Consider the following 17589-nt stretch of genomic DNA (forward strand, 5'->3'; position numbering starts at 1 on the left):
GCAGGCTCGCGCGCCCGTGCCTGGCTGCCGGCAGGCTCTACCGGCGGCTGCGCAGTCAGCCCTGGTGCTACGCTAAGTCTTCAGCCGTGTCTGACTCTTTGCGAGCCCATGGACCACAGCCCGACAGACTCCTCTTTTCATGGGCTTCTCCAGGCAGAATACTGGAGTGGACTGCCATTTGCTATGCCTGGGGATCTTCCCAACCCAGGGATCCAACCTGAATCTCTTACTTGTCCTGGATTGGCAGGCGGGTTCTTTACCACTAGCGCCACCTGGGAAGAGATTCCTTCAGTTCAGTTCAGTCGCTCAGTCATGTCCGACTCTGCGACACCAGGCTTCCCTGTCCATTACCAACTCCCAGACTTTACTCAAACTCATGTCCATCGAGTCGGTGATGCCATCCAACTATCTCATTCTCTGTCGTCCCCTTCTCCTGCCTTCAATCTTTCCCAGCATCAGGGTCTTTTCCAAGGAGTCAGTTCTTTGCAACAGGTGGCCAGTTTTGGAGATTCAGCATAAGTCTTCCAATGAATATTCAGGACTGATTTCCTTTAGGATGGACTGGTTTGATCTCCTTGCAGTCCAAGGGACTCTCCAGAGTCTTCTCCAACACCACAGTTCAAAAACATCAATTCTTCGGTGCTCAGCTTTCTTTATAGTCCAACTCTCACATCCATACATGACCACTGGAAAAACCATTGCCTTGACTAGATGGACTTTTGTTGGCAAAGTAATGTCTCTGCTTTTTAATATTGACCCAATAGAGCACAACAAAGAAAAAAAGCAGAAGAGGAAGTTATTAGAACAATATCATGATCTATTTTGAAGTATATAATGCCTTCAATATTGGATATGGTTTCATTACATGGTAATTACCAAAACAGTATAGTATAATGGTGAGAGAGTTAAAATATCATCTGTTCTGGGTGTTAAACTGGCAAAGAATGACTTTGACCCCTCCTCTCTTTCCTTTTCTGAATTATCATGCTTGGTTGCTCAGTCGTGTCCAGCTCTTTGCGACCCCATGGACTGTAGCCTGCCAGGCTCCTCTGTCCATGAGATTATCCTGGCAAGAATACTGGCGTGAGTAGCCATTCCCTTCTCCAGGGGATCTTCCTGACCAAGCGATCAAACCAGGGTCTCCTTCATTACAGGCCAGTTCTTTACCATCTGAGCCACTGGAGAAGTCCCTCAGTTTTTTGTTTTTTTTTTATTAGCTGTTATTATCTGGAGATGAGTATGAGGGTTGATAGTCAAAGGATTGGTTCTGGTCTCTTCTAGAAAGCTTTCAAGAGCATGTCAAGACTACCTTTTTAGAACGTGAGATTATTTGTCATATATTATATTCAGATAAAAGGAAAAAAAAACTCTTTCTACATCCTGTAACAAATGCTTAGTGACCATTTGGATTGTTTTTTTTTCCTGCAGGTTTACATCCGTTGTCCTTTGCCTTTTGTTACCAAGCATCAGGAGCTTTTTGTACATCAAAGGCAGGGGTCAAAAACTATGGCTCTGAGGCCAAGTTTGACCAGTTATCTTTTTTATGAGGCTTGCAAGTCAAGAATGGTTTTTATATTTAAAATTATTTGTTTATTTAATTAATTTATTTTTTGACCATGCTATCTGACTTGTAGGATCTTAGTTCCCTGACCAGAGATCGAACCTGGGTTCACAGCAATGAAAGTGTGGAGTCCTAACCACTGGACTGTCAGGGAATTCCCAGTTTTTGCATTTTAATTTTTTTAAAGGGATATTCCTTTACTTTGCTTTATTACCAACAGTGATTATCAATTTTATTATGATGCCATAATTTAAACACTAATTTTATTTATTGGCTTTTTTGGCTGCGATGGGTCTTTGGTGCTGTTCCTAGGCTTTCTCTAGTCGTGGGGGTTGGGCTTCTCATTGCGGTGGCTTCTCTTGCTGCAGAGCACCAACTCGAGTGCTGGCTCTGCAGTTAGTGGTGCAGGGGCTTAGTTGTCCCGCAGCATGCAGAAGCTTCCCGGACCAAGGATTGAACCTGTGTCCCCTGCATTGGCAGGTGAATTCTTTACCACTGAGCCAACAGGGAAGCCCCAATCTGTCTTTTAAGGTTTTTAGGTTTCCTGCTTTACTTAACAAGATTTTCCCAACCTAAATGGGAGCCCACTCCAGTATTCTTGCCTGGAGAATCTCATGGACGGAGGAGCCTGGTGGGCTACAGTCCACGGGGTTGCAAAGAGTTGGACACGACTGAGTCACTTCTCTTCACCTCACTTCTAAGCTTATTCAACTATCCTTCTAATATTTCTTTTGTTAACTGCTTTACAGCTTACTTTTTATACTGATCTGAATCTTTTAAAATTATTTATTTATTTTGGCTATGCCAGGTATTAGTTGTGGCATGTGAGATCTAGTTCCCTGACAAAGGAGTGAACCCAGGCCCCCTGCATTGGGAGCGCAGAGTCTTAGCCATTGGACTGCCAGGGAGATCCCCACATCGTGAAATCATGATGGAATCACAGTGGACACCCGTACGTCCTTCCTGGGTCTGATGGCAGTGGCTTCACAATGGCTCCTTTAGGTTGATGTTTGCTACTTGTTTGTGTTAAGGATTCATAATCAGAGTCTACTTTTTTTCTTCTAGTTCTGTTTTACTCAAAGTTTATTAGAAATGCCTGCTGAATTGTGCCCAATTCCACAAGAGAATGATTTCCTCTTTTAGCTCAGGAGTGTAATAAAATGTCACTTTTATAATGATGAAATAAAGATTCACTCTAATTTAACAGATTGTGTATTAAAAACATTTATTATTCAGAGAATACTATCAAGAAAGTGAAAAGATAATCCATAGAATGGGGGAAATATTTACAAATCATGCATCTGATAAAGGTCTAGTTTCCATGTAAAGAATCCTTACAACTAAGCAACAAAAAGACTCAATTTAGAAATGGGCAGAAGACTTGATTATACTTTTCCCTGAAGAAGATATACAAATAGCCAATAAGACATGAAAATATGCTTAACCTCATTAGTTATTAGAGAAATGCAAAGCACATTACTTCACACCCAGAGAAATGCAAATCATATTACTTCACACCCACTAGAATGGTTATAACAAAAAAGGATGAACAATAGCAAATGTTGAATTTGTGAAGATGCTGAAACCTTCATACATGCTGATGGGAATGCAAAATTTAGAGCAAACAGTCTGATAGTTCTTCAAATAATTAAACGTAGAGTTACCATGTTGCTGTGCTAAGTTGCTTCAGTTGTATTTGACTCTTTGTGACTCTTTGGACTGTAGACCACCAGGCTCCTATGTCCATGGGGATTCGCCAGGCAAGAATACTAGAGTGGGTAAAGGGATCTTCCTGACCTAAGGATCGAACCTGCAGTTCTTACATCTCCTGCACTGGCAGGCATGTTCTTTACCACTAGTGCCACCTGGGAAGCCGCTGGGAATTACCATATGATCCAGCAATTCCACGCCTAGGTATATACCCAAGAGAATTGAAGGCATATGTTTATACAAATACTTCTACAAAAATATTCATAATGGCACTATTTATAATACCCAAAGAATGGAAGCACCCCAACTGTTCATCAACTGATGAGTGGATAATAAAATATGACATATCCATACAATGGGATCTTTTTCAGTGAATAAAAAGGAATAAAGTCACTGATTCATGTTACAACATGGATGAATCTTGAAAGCATTATGTTAAGTGAGAGAAGGCAGAAAGAAAAGAAACAAAAATATATATATTGTATAGTTCCATCCATAGAAATGTTCAGAATAGATACATCTACGGAGACAAAGAGTAGATTTGTGGTTTCAGGGGCTAGGGAGGGAGAATGGGGAGTGACTGCTAATTGGTAAGGGTTTCTTTTTTGGGGTGATGAAAATGTACTAGCATTTGATGGTGGTAATGGTTACACAATAGTGTCAATACACAACATTGTGAATGTACTGTTGCTGCTGCTGCTAAGTCTCTTCAGTCGTGTCCGACTCTGTGCGACCCTATGGACAGCTGCCCACCAGGCTCTTCTGTCCCCGGGATTCTCTAGGCAAGAATATTGGAGTGGGTTGCCATTTCCTTCTCTGAACATCAAATTGTACACTTTGAAAGGGTGAAGTATCTCAGTAAAGCTTTTAAAAATGGTCATGTGGCTGTGTTTTGTAATAGTATCAGTTCAGTTCAGTTCAGTTGCTCAGTCGTGTCCGACTCTCCAATATAAATGCTCATTATGTAGTATTTCACGTTAAAGAAAAACAATTTCTGTTGAAACCGTCAGGTGGCATTTTGGGAGGCTCTGAAGAGCTCTGGTCCTTTATGTCCTCGTTCAGAAGGAATTCAGCAGAAACAAAGTGATAGATAAGTGATTTATTAGAATAGGACACTTGTGAGACTTAAAGCCAGCAGGCTAGAAGATGCCACCTGAGAACTTAGTGGGTTACAATTTTACAATCAAAGGAGGAAATCACCAGCTCCTCCTCCAAGTTGGGCAGGGAGTTTTCTTGTCCCTACATGGTCAAGCTAGGTCTACAAATTACTGTTTTTTTTATGTGTGCAGAAAGCGTGTCCTAACTTGCTGAGCTCACTGGGCAGGATAAGGGTCTCATGCCACCCATTGTTGGTTTTTTTGGTTGTGCTGGGTCCTTTTTCTCTAGTTGTGGTGAGCAGGGGCTACTCTCTACGTGCGGTGCATGGGCTTCTTGTTGCCGTGGCTTCTCTCATTGTGGAGCAAAGGCTCTAGGGCATGTGGGCTTTAATAGTTGCAGCTCCTGGGCTCCAGAGCATGGGCTCAGTAGCCCAAGGGCCCAAGGGCCTAGTTGCTCCACAACATGTGGGATCTTCCTGGATCAGGGATCGAACCCATGTCTCTTGCACTGGCAGGTGGATTCTTAACCACTGAACCACCAGGGAAGCCCCCACCATTGTTTTATCGTTTGGGGGCATGTCTCATGCTTCTGTCGCTAAGCAAACCTGCTTTCTCGAATAAATATTAGTGGTGGTCTCCCACTTTTTTCTACTTATGATTCCCAAGTGGGTTTAACTATTTAATCACCTATTTTGTCCCTTAACTCTGTCCCTATCACTGTTAGGCTGTAAAAAACCCATAATATCCTGAAAGGCTGGGGCAGAGAGGGTTTATTATTATTATTTTGAATGGCTTGTCATCTGAAAGGAACAGATTGTTCAGGGAATAAAATACATGCAATGTCCCATGCTGTGACATGCTGTTCTCCCCATATAAAATCTGCCTGTGGGTAGAAAGCTCAGGCTATATATGGCAGAGGGAAGAGCAGCTCCTGGTCCAAGTGGCCATGGCCAGGAACAGCCACTCTCTGGAGAAGCTCCCAGACCAGCCTGTGTTTTCTAACAGAGCCCTTGGCTACCAGATATTGTGAACCTGCTCTCAGATAGCTCTTTGACCTGCGCTTTGTCATGCAATGATGATGCAATCCCTGAGTTATTGGTGTTGTTTGCTCTATTTCCCACATGCAAATAAGGAAACTCGGAGAAGGAAGTGACAGGCCTGGGGAGAGTTCACTCTGGGCAGAGACAGATCCAGTCCAGCCCAGATCTCAACCTCAAGTTCATGCTTTAAATGCAGCCCTAAACAAACAAAACTCCCCAAGATGAAAAAAAGAAAAAGAAAAAACAACAGAGAATGCCATCTTAATATAGGAATGCAATACTTGCATAGTGCTTTCCAGCTTATAATGCTTTCACCATACTTTGTCATTTGATTTTTGGCACATTGGTTGTTAACCCCATTTTACTGATAGGGATTCTATAAACTTGGAGAGTTTAGATAATTTGCTGGGGGTCACAATGCTGGTAAGGAACAAAGTAAACGGTAGACCAGTTTTTTCATATTGCAGCTGTGAGTAAGCATAGAGAAACTATTGTGGGGAGCTCCCAGGGAACAATGAGGTGAGATGTATTTTTCCTTTTTTTTTAACAGAAATGCATCTTTTTAGTTCACATATGATAGATAATATACATGTTTCAATGCCATTCTCCCAAATCATGCCACCCTCACCCTCTCCCACAGAGTCCAAAAGACTGTTCTATACATTTGTGTCTCTTTTGCTGTCTCGTATACAGGGTTATCATTACCATTTTTCTAAATTCCATATATATGTGTTAGTATACTGTATTGGTGTTTTTCTTTCTGGCTGACTTCACTGTGTATAATAGGCTCCAGTTTCATCCACCTCATTAGAACTGATTCAAATGTATTCTTTTTAATGGCTGAGTAATACTCCATTGTGTATATATACTAAAGCTTTTTTATCCATTCGTCTGCAGATGGACATCTAGATTGCTTCCATGTCCTTGCTGTTATAAACAGTGCTGCGATGAACATTGGAGTACATGTGTCTCTTTCAAAAAACAGTGGTTAGATGCCACGAAGTAGGTGGCAGTGCCTTAACCGTATGCGTGTTGTCAGGCCCGAGAGCCTCTTCCATCCTTGTCAAGGGGAGTGCTAACCTTCTCTCCTTTCATACAACACTGAGGTGAGATTTAAAACCAGCTCCTGTTAGAGATCCTGGACTTTGACTGCAAATCGGGACCTCATGTACCTCACATTTGTTAGAAATGATTTAAGGAGTTAAGGTCAGGGCCAATGGCACACTGCTGTCGGCTCATGCAGTGGCTAGGTCATATGTATTCTGTACCCCAGAAGGAGCTGGCGCAGTGGAAATCAGATGGAACATGATGCTGAGAATTTATGCTTGCAAACTTAATAAAGGGTGGCTTTTGAGCTAAAGAGCAGCAGTATATATAAACATAACGTATAATACACTGTTGTCATTCACTTGCTCGGTTGTGTCCGACTCTTCTTCCTGACCACATGGACTGCAGCACTCCAGGCTTCCCTGTCCTTCACTCTCTCCTGGAGTTTGCTCAAACTCATAATACATGTTTAATAGTATATAGTTATATACAACCCCAAGGATGCCCAACAGAAATTATAAAGGGCTTGAGGGAAATGTAGAGATAGGACAGAACTGTCAGGTAATAATACAGTTTGTAATAATGAGAAGTAAATCTTGAGACTACAGCATAATCCCAATATTCAGTTCAGTTCAGTTCAGTCGCTCAGTCGTGTATGACTCTTTGCGACCCCATGAATCACAGCACGCCAGACCTCCCTGTCCATCACCAACTCCCAGAGTTCACTCAAACCCACCTCCATCGAGTCGGTGATGACATCCAACCATCTCATTCTCTGTCGTCCCCTTTTCCTCCCACCCCCAATCCTTCCCAGCATCAGAGTCTTTTCCAGTGAGTCAACTCGTCGCATGAGGTGGCCAAAGTATTGGAGCTTCAGCATCAGTCCTTCCAATGAACACCCAGGATTGATCTCCTTTAGAATGGACTGGTTGGATCTCCTTGCAGTATAAGGGACTCTCAAGAGTCTTCTCCAACACCACAGTTCAAAAGCATCAATTCTTCGGCGATCAGCTTTCTTCACAGTCCAACTCTCACATCCATACATGACCACGGGAAAAACCATAGCCTTGACTAGACGGACCTTTGTTGGCAAAGTAATGTCTCTGCATTTTAATATGCTATCACATAAGGTTAGGCAATGTTATATCCTAAATCAAGTGAGAAAGGATTTATTTCACACTTCTAATTTTTATTATTTCATTTATTTTTATTGTGGTAAAAACATAACCCTAAAAATTACCATCTTAACCACTTTTATTTGTATACATCATTAATATTACCTTCTGTTTCTGACACTAGTATTGCCTGGAGGCATTGCCTTGCAGTGTAGACGTGTTGTCACCAGGTGGCGGCAGTGCAGCACAGTCCCAGGGATTGAGTTTCTGCAAGATTATTAAACCTCTGTCCTTCCCAGACTCCCCAGGCTGTTGCTATGGGAAACTAAGACATTCTGAATAGAGGGAGGCAAGATTTTAAAAAAGAAAGCTATGAACCTTGAGATAATTAACTACACTTTATTGAGTTACTATCAAGTCTGAGGTGCAGAGTTGGGGAGGGGGTGGGGGGAGGGAATGTTAAGGAGATGGTACATCCTGGGCGGGCTGAAGGCTGGGGTCATAGTACCCGCAGTGGGGATCTGCTGTGCACTCACTCTGCTGGGTGCCTGTCCTTAGTTTTCCTTACTCCACAGGAAGAGAAGGGGACGACAGAGAATGAGATGGCTGGATGGCATCACCGACTCTGTGGACATGAGTTTGAGTGAACTCCGGGAGTTGGTGATGGCCAGGGAGGCCTGGCATGCTGTGATTCATGGGGTCGCAAAGAGTCGGACACGACTGAGCGACTGAACTGAACTGAACTGAAGGCAACCTTGTGTGGCATTACTGCAACCAGCCTCTACTCCCCCTGTGTGTGTGTATGTGTTAGTCGTTCCAATGTATCTGAATCTTTGTGACTCCACGGACTGTAGTCCGCCAGGCTCCTCTGTCCATGGGCTTCTCCAGGCAAGAATACTGGAGTGGTTTGCCATGCCCTCCTCCAGGGGATCTTCCCAAACCAGAGATGGAACCTGATCTCCTGCACTGCAGGCAGGTTCTTTACCTCTGAGCCACCAGAGAAGCCTACCCTGTCAGTCAGTCGCTTCCTTATTTTGGCCTCTGCAATCTGTTTGAAATTAAAATGTAGTCCCGTCAGCCCCGCCCCTTGGGTAGAACCCTTTCAGTGGATTCCTCTTACCTCTGGACCCCACCCCCAGGCCTGGCCTTTGTTCTGCCTTCTCAGGCCTTGCTGGTCCATCCTCCGCTCTGTTTTGCACCTGGGATGTTCTTGCGTCCACTCTTCACGGATTGACTTCAACTCCTCTTTCTCAAGGCCTCTTCCTTGACCTCCAGAATCTCTCCTTCATGACCCTCAACACAGCTTTATTTTCACATTTGTCATTTATTTGTCTTGGATTCATATCTCTCCAGCTCATTTTCCTGAAGGCTCCCTACGGCAGATCACATGTCTGCGCTGACATCTCGGTGCTGACTCTTGGCAGGTAGATGCTCTCAGGAGGTGCTTATTGACTAAACTAAGGAAAGAAGCTGGCCGTTGGAGGAACTTGCTTAGGCTCCTGCAGCCAGTAGAGGTGCTGGCCGAGACTAGGTGCAGGTTTCCACTCTGTCCACTCAAGTTGAGCCCTTTGTGACCTCGGACTGATGAGCTGACCTCTACATTTCAGTTTCCTCATTTGTCAAGTGGATATAAAACCAGGTGGAAGGACTGTGGGACTCCAGGATGGCTACCTGGAATGGGTTGACACATGTGGAGGAAGGATATAGGTGTCGGAGCACTGGCTAGAGACCAACGAAAGAATGTAAAATATCTCATTAATACTGCTTTATATTGATTACAGGTTGAAATGATAATATTCTGAATATATTGAGTTAAGTAAAATGTCATTTTATTATAATGTAAGTATAACATGAGTTTGAGTGAACTCCGGGAGTTGGTGATGGACAGGGAGGCCTGGCGTGCTGTGATTCATGGGGTCGCGGAGAGTCGGACATGACTGAGCGACTGAACTGAACTGAACTGAAGTATAAATTAATTTCTTTTCACTTTTGTTTGGCTGTGCCAGGTCTTTGTTGCTGCACGTGGGCTTTCTCTGGTTGTGGTGAATGGGGGCTCCCCTCTAGTTGGGGTGCATATGCCTCTTCTTGCAGTGGCTCGGGCTCAGTAGTTGGGGCACACAGACTTACTTGCTCCTCTGCATGTGGAATCTTCCAGGACCAGGAATTGAATCCGTGTCCCCAGCATTGCAAGGTAGATTCTTAACCACTAGACCACCAGGAAAGTCCCTCTTTTTCACTTTTTCAAATGTGGCCACTAGAAAATTTTAAATTACACATGTGACCTGCATTATATTTCTACCAGCCTATCTCACCAGGATGGCTGGATCGGTCCCCACACCACTCTGGCTCCTTTCCGATCTATTTTCTATTAATACTCCATAACCAGAGCAATCTTTTCAAAAAGCAATGTAATCCTGTCACACCTGTCACCTCTTGCGTCTTGCCCCGTCTTTCGTAAGACCAATCCTTCATTTCCCTTTGTTTATAGGATGAAGAACCACATCCTGCTGAAGCCTTAAGCCTCTGCCCAGACTGGCCCCAGCTAGCCCCCTCCATGCAGCATATGAACGCTTAATTGTGGCATGTGGGATCAAGTTCCCCGACCAGGGATTGAACCCAGGCCTGCTGCATTGAGAGTTGCAGGGTCTTAGCCACTGGACCACTGGTGAAGTCCCAACAACCCCCTCTTTAAAAAACAAAACAAGAACGTTCCCAGTGGCACAGTGGATCGGAGCTTGCCTGCCAGTGCAAAGGACATAGGTTCCATCCCTGACCCAGGAAGATTTCACATAATACCGATCAACTAAGCCTGTGCCCGGAAACTGCAGAGCCCACGCTCTAGCACCCGAGAGCCATAACTGCTGAGCCCACATGCTGCAGCCACTGAAGCCTGTGTGCCTGCAGCCTGTGCCCCGAAACAGGAGAAGCCACCGCAATGAAGCCTGCTCGCCGCAGCTACAGAAAGCCTGTGCACAGTATCAAAGACTCAGTGCAACAAAAAATAAAGAAATTAATACAGTAAAACAAAAATTTAACAAGAAAGAAAGTAGATATTGCTTTGGGGTTTTTTTAAAAAATATTTTTATTTAGTTTTGGCTGTGCGGGGTCTTTGTTCCTGTACGGCTTTTCTCTAGTTGCGGGGAGCGGGGGCTACTCTCCACTTGCAGTGTGAGAGCTTCTCATTATGGTGGCTTCTCTTGTTGCAGAGCAGGGGCTCTAGGGTGCTCGGGCTTAGGTAGCTGTGGAACGTGGGCTCAACTAGAGTTCGGGCTCAATAGCTGTGATGTATGGGGTTTGTTGCCCCACAGCATGTGGGATCTTCCCGGATCAGGGATCGAACGTGTGTCTCCTGCTTTCGCAGGTGAATTCTCTACCACTGAACCACCAGGGAAGCCCTGCTGTGAGGTTTTGAGAATTTTCAGTGAACTGTACACGATAGGAATTAGGCCAGGCAAACTGCTCTCCTCCTACAGTAGAACAGCTTAATGTTTAGTGAGTAAGCAGAACCTCTGACTGCAGTTGTGCAGACTGTTCACTGAGCAAGGAGGCCTGGCCAGATGGGTGGGAACGGGCTGTTGAAATTGAGCTCATGTTTTGCTAGCCAAGCTGTGGAGCTCCCTGTGGGTGGAGTGGGCACCACCCACCCACCAAGTTGGGTGCTGGACATGCTGCATCTGCCTGGAGCAGGTATCTTTTCTAAATTCACCCATGGGTGGTGTATGGACTAGGTGGCCCTGCATTTATGGTCAGCCCAATGGTATGTTTTAATTGAATCAAGCCTTCTATCGTAAGAAATTATGAAGAAAAGACAGCTTGTTTATTTGGGGTGCATGCTGTATGCTAACTCGCTTCAGCTGTGTCCAACTATTTGCAACCCTATGGACTGTAGCCTCCCAGGCTCCTCTGTCCTGGGAGTGCTGTGTATAAATGGGAGAGTATGTCTGTGACATCAGCCTTTCTTCCCCTCTCTTTCCCAGCTATGCCCTCGAGCTGCAGGATGCTCGGCAACTAGGCCTTCTTCCTTAGCACATGATGTGAACTAGAACCGGGTTGGACTGAGCTGGACCCCAGTTTTGGCTGTTTATCTTGTCCTTAAAGGTGACGTTGTGGGAGATGAGTTGTGTCCCCAAGAATCATGCCAGTGTACAAGATAAACTCTGCTTCTCCCTTTAGCAAACACTCCCTGAGGGCCAACCCAGGTGACTCCTTGCCACTGCCGTCACCCAGCCTCCCCCACCCCCACTCCCATTTATCAAAGAAGGGTTGTTCTGGGACTTCCCTGGCAATCTGGTTGTTAAGACCCCATGCTTTCACCGCAGGGAGCATGGATTCGATCCATGGTGGGAAAACTGAGATCCCGCATGCCGTTAGTGAAATAATAATTCATATTATAATATGAATTATTATTTCACTAATAATGAATAATAATAATATGCATAATAATAATTATTAATAATAATTCTCTCAGTTCAGTTCAGTTCAGTCGCTCAGTCGTGTCCGACTCTCCGCGACCCCATGAATCACAGCACGCCAGGCCTCCCTGTCCCTCACCAACTCCCGGAGTACACTCAAACTCATGTCCACAGAGTCGGTGATGCCATCCAGCCATCTCATTCTCTGTCGTCCCCTTCTCCTCCCGCCCCCAACCTTTCCCAGCATCAGAGTCTTTTCCAGTGAATCAACTCGCCGCATGAGGTGGCCAAAGTATTGCAGTTTCAGCCTCAGCATCAGTCCCTCCAATGAACATCCAGGATTGATCTCCTTTAGAATGGACTGGTTGGATCTCCTTGCAGTATAAGGGACTCTCAAGAGTCTTCTCCAACACCACAGTTCAAAAGCATCAATTCTTTGGCGATCATCTTTCTTCACAGTCCAACTCTCACATCCATACATGACCACGGGAAAAACCATTGCCTTGACTAGACGGACCTTGGTTGGCAAAGTAATGTCTCTGCTTTTTAATATACTATCAAGGTTAGTCATAACTTTCCTTCCAAGGAGCAAGCGTCTTTTAATTTCATGGCTGCAATCAGCATCTGCAGTGATTTTGGAGCCCAAAAAAATAAAGTCTGACACTGTTTCCACTGTTTTTCCATCTATTTCCCATGAAGTGATGGGACCAGATGCCATGATCTTTGTTTTCTGAATGTTGAGCTTCAAGCCAACCTTTTCACTCTCCTCTTTCACTTTCATCAAGAGGCTTTTGAGTTCCTCTTCACTTTCTGCCATAAGGGTAGTGTCATCTGCATATCTGAGGTTACTGATATTTCTCCCAGCAATCTTGATTCCAGCTTGTGCTTCTTCCAGCCCAGCGTTCCTCATGATGTACTCTGCATATAAGTTAAATAAGCAAGGTGACAATATACAACCTTGACGTACACCTTTTCCTATTTGGAACCAGTCTGTTGTTCCATGTCCAGTTCTAACTGTTGCTTCCTGACCTGCATACAGGTTTCTCAAGAGGCAGGTCAGGTGGTCTGGGATTCCCATCTCTTTCAGAATTTTCCACAGTTTATTGTGATTGACACAGTCAAAGGCTTTGGCATAGTCAATGAAGCAGAAATAGATGTTTTTCTGAAACTCTCTTGCTTTCTCCATGATCCAGCGGATGTTGGCAATTTGATCTCTGGTGCCTCTGCCTTTTCTAAAACCTGCTTGAACATCTGGGAGTTCACGGTTTACATACTGCTGAAGTCTGGCTTGGAGAATTTTGAGCATGACTTTACTAGCGTGTGAGATGAGTGCAATTGTGCGGTAGTTTGAGCATTCTTTGGCATTGCCTTTCTTTGGGATTGGAATGAAGACTGATCTTTTCCAGTCCTGTGGCCACTGCTGAGTTTTCCATATCTGCTGGCATATTGAGTGCAGCACTTTCACAGCATCATCTTTCAAGACTTGAACTAGCTCATCTGGAATTCCATCACCTCCACTAGCTTTGTTCGTAGTGATGCTTTCTAAGGCCCATTTGACTTCACATTCCAAGATGTCTGGCTCTAGGTCAGTGATCACATTATTGTGACTATCTTGGTCGTGAAGATCTTTTTTGTACAGTTCTTCTGTGTATTCCTGCCACCTCTTCTTAATATCTTCTGCTTCTGTTAGGTCCATACCATTTCTGTCCTTTATCGAGCCCATCTTTGCATGAAATGTTCCCTTGGAATCTCTAATTTTCTTGAAGAGATCTCTTGTTTTTCCTATTCTGTTGTTTTCCTCTATTTCTTTGCATTGATCACTGAGGAAGGCTTTCTTATCTCTCCTTGCTATTCTTTGGAAATCTGCATTCAGATGCTTATATCTTTCCTTTTCTCCTTTGCTTTTCGCCTCTCTTCTTTTCACAGCTATTTGTAAGGCCTCCTCAGACAGCCATTTCGCTCTTTTGCATTTCTTTTCCATGGGGATGGTCTTGGTCCCTGTCTCCTGTACAATGTCACGAACCTCCGTCCAGAGTTCATCAGGCACTCTATCAATCAGATCTAGTCCCTTAAATCTATTTCTCACTTCCACTGTATAATCATAAGGGATTTGATTGAGGTCATATCTGAATGGTCTAGTGGTTTTCCCTACTTTCTTCAATTTAAGTCTGAATTTGGCAATAAGGAGTTCATGATCTGAGCCACAGTCAGCTCCTGGTCTTGTTTTCGCTAACTGTATACAGCTTCTCCATCTTTGGTTGCAAAGACTATAATCAATCTGATTTCAGTGTTGACCATCTGGTGATGTCCATGTGTAGAGTCTTCTCTTGTGTTGTTGGAAGAGGGTGTTTGCTATGACCAGTAGAGTTTTGTCAAGAGAATAATTCTCTAGTTGTGGCCAATGGGTTTAGTTGCCCCACCGCAGGTGGGATCTTAGTTCCCTGGCCAGGGATCAAAACTGCCTGCCCTGCATTGCAAGGTGAATTCCTAACCACTGGACCACCAGGGAAGTCCCTTGAATGAAAAAGTATCATTACAAGTTTGTGGGTTGAATCTACTTTCAAATACTTCTTAGCTTTTACCTGTTAACATGAAATCAGGCAAAAGTTTGGGAAGAGAATAAACTGTGAACATCATGGTAAAACAGATTTCCAATACAGAAGTCCTTCCTATGTGTCATCAGAATTTCTCTGAATAGTTATGTTTCTGCAGCAAGCAAGCATCTACCCGTCGAGTGTCTGGACCCCAGGGGTGGCTCTGTGGCTCGCTGACTCCCAATTGGTGCTCCATGGCTGCTCTCCAGCTCTTCACTCCCCCCATCTCCTCGCCAGGCTCCCCACTTGCTCATAGATTAACGCCTTCCATGGAGAAGCTCAGGCAAGACCAGCTACATAATTTGTGAGACCTAGTGCAAAGTGAGAATGCGGGGCTCCTTGTTCAGAAATGACTGAGCATTTCAAGATGGTAGCATCCAAGCATTATACCCAAATGTGGGACCCTTCTGAGCGTGGAGCTCCGAGCAACTACAAGGTTGCACGTCCATTAAGTCGGCCGTGTTCACAGTCCTTCTCGATAATGTCAGAGCCTTCCTTTGCTTGAAGCCAGCACTGGACTTGGATCACGTGGGCTGGCTGCCCTTCTCCTGATTTGGGCTCTTCAGCTGCTTCTCCTCTGCCTGATGGGTCTATTTTATAATCTTAATTAAGTCCTTCTGAGACCTGAAGCTGCTCTGTGAGAGGGGAGGGGTGTCCTGGGAGCAGACATGGCTGGGGAACCAGGAGACCTGGCTGGGTTCTGTCTCCAGAAAGGGCTGGGTTGGGGCTAGGCTTATATGACAACTGACCTTGGGTTGCCCTTGGGTGAGTGCTTGCTAAAGAGAGAAGTGGTCTTGGCACCTGGGAGCTGATGAAAAGCTGCCCGAAAGAGATAACAATGGTAGCATTATTTAAGTTTGGGTGTTTTTTTGGTGTTTTGCACAGTCATCCTGTCTTGCACAGAACTACTCTGGAAACTTGTGTAGAAATAGTCGGAAATCACCCAGGAAAGCCATGTGTATCCATCACCATATCATTAAAAGTAATCAGGACTCATTAAAAGAGCTGCCTTCTTGTAAATAAAGGAGACTCTATGCCCAGTGCCCCTTCAGTATCCCAACAGTGATGATCCTGAGACAGCTGGAGAGGAAGTACCTAGAACAGGGCTATGGTGGAAAGTTTCTAGATCTGTAGCCACTAGCCACATGTGGCTACTGAGCACTTGGAATGTGGCTAGTGAAACCCAGGAATTACATTTAAATTTTATTTAATTTTAATTAATTTCAATTTTGGTAGCCACAGGGAGCCATTAGCAACTGCACTGAACAATGCAGACTAAATCTGGAATCTAGATTCAGAACATTGTAACCCTAAACAATTTAAAAATATTTGTAAAGACCCAAGTAATGTCAAAAAGTGGTTCTATTAAATGTTTTAAGGAGACAAAGCACGGCACTGGGAACCAGATAGAAGAGGCTTGTATTGACAAAGAGACAGATATGGAACATTGACTAAGCTGTAAGAATTGTAGAATTCGTGAGCTGATGAGACCTAAAGCTTTTTAAAGTCCTTTTTCAATTGTGCTGGTAGACCCAGTTGTATAAACAAGCTTGCAACATGATGATGATGGTAATGTTTTGTCAATGTCATCCACCAAAAGTCATCAAGGACAGTGGTCCCTCCAGTGGAGTAAGTACCTCCAAAGTCTTCTCTCCTATAAAAACAGGTGAACACTGGCCAAAGATGTTGAAATCAACTTTTTCAGAACTCTGAAAATTAATTAATCAAAAGCTTGCAACAGATGCGCAACAGATCAGTCATTAAGAAAATGCAAATCAAAACTACAGTGAGATACCACTTGACACCTGCTAGAATAACTATAATAAAAAATGGAAAATAAGTACTGGCAAGGATGTGAAGAAACTGGAATTCTTTGCTTTATGGTGCAAATGGAAAATGGCACAGCCATTGTGCAGGTCCTCAAAAAATTACTTGATTACCCACAAATTCCTCTCCTGGGTATTTAACCAAAAAAATTGAAAACAGGTATTCAAACAAATACTTGCACCTGAATATTCAAAGCCACACTATTCACAGTATTCCCAAAATGGAAACAACTCAAATGACCATTTTGATGAATAGCAAAAAAAAGTGTGATTTATCAATGCAATGAAATATTATTTGGGGCTCAAAAGGAACGATGTTCGGATATGCGCTACTACAGGGATAACTCTTGAAAGTATCATACTAAGTGAAAGAAATCAGACACAATGACCAGATTTCACATGATTCCCTTGTCCATCTCCCTCTCGAAAGGTAAGTACCATTCATGGTTCTTTATGATTGACACTTGAGGCAAATTTATAGAGATAGGAAAGTGGATCAGTACCCAGACGGGTCGGGTGGGAGGGCGGCGGGAGACCTGTTCGAGTGGGAGGGCACATGGGTAAACCTGTGGCTGACTCATGTTGGTGTTTGGAAGAAAGCAACACAATACCGTAAAGCAATTATCCTTCAATTAAAAATAAATAAACTTAATAGAAAGAAAAGCCAATTAGTGATCGCCAGGTGTTAGGGGAAGGCAGTCGTGGGGCTTGCCCTCACCGAGTTCATAGTCTAGCGGAAAAGGCAGACACTGACCCAGAAGGACAAACGAGATGATAAAATGTGCAAGGGGCTATGGTTCTATTCTAAGAGCAGTGGTCCAGTCTCAGGGGATCCTGGCGAGGGGTGGGGGTGCTTCCTGAGGGAGTGATATGCACCCGGGACCTGCCGGGGGAGAAGGCATTAGCCAGGGTTCATCCCCTTCTCTTGCTGCCTTTTCTTCCAACCCTGACACATCTGACCCTCCCCACTGCTGCCAGAGAGGTTTTCCTAAAATTCACATTTGTGCTCGTCACTTACTTGAAACCCTTGACTGAAAAAAACCATAAAGAACTATGAATGAAACTTACCTTTGGGGAGAGAGACGGACAGGGGAAATTTTTGTTTTTTCATTTTGTGCTTTTGTGTGTTTATATTTTCTACATGTACAACTTCTGCTTTTAAAATGTCAACAGAGGTCATTTCCTTG

General features: G+C 44.1%; 1 non-coding gene across 1 annotated transcript; it reads right to left on the bottom strand.

Annotated features, from left to right (window-relative positions):
* Nucleotides 1-6384: 6384 nt before the first annotated feature.
* Nucleotides 6385-6510, bottom strand: LOC129549144 (U6atac minor spliceosomal RNA). The gene has a single exon (XR_008684505.1). It is a non-coding gene; the product is annotated as a U6atac minor spliceosomal RNA (small nuclear RNA).
* Between the last annotated feature and the right edge of the window lie 11079 nt (nucleotides 6511-17589).

This window comes from Moschus berezovskii, chromosome 25, assembly GCF_049115385.1.
Source record: "Moschus berezovskii isolate FMDL1 chromosome 25, NW_MosBer_1.0, whole genome shotgun sequence".
Taxonomy (NCBI): domain Eukaryota; kingdom Metazoa; phylum Chordata; class Mammalia; order Artiodactyla; family Moschidae; genus Moschus; species Moschus berezovskii.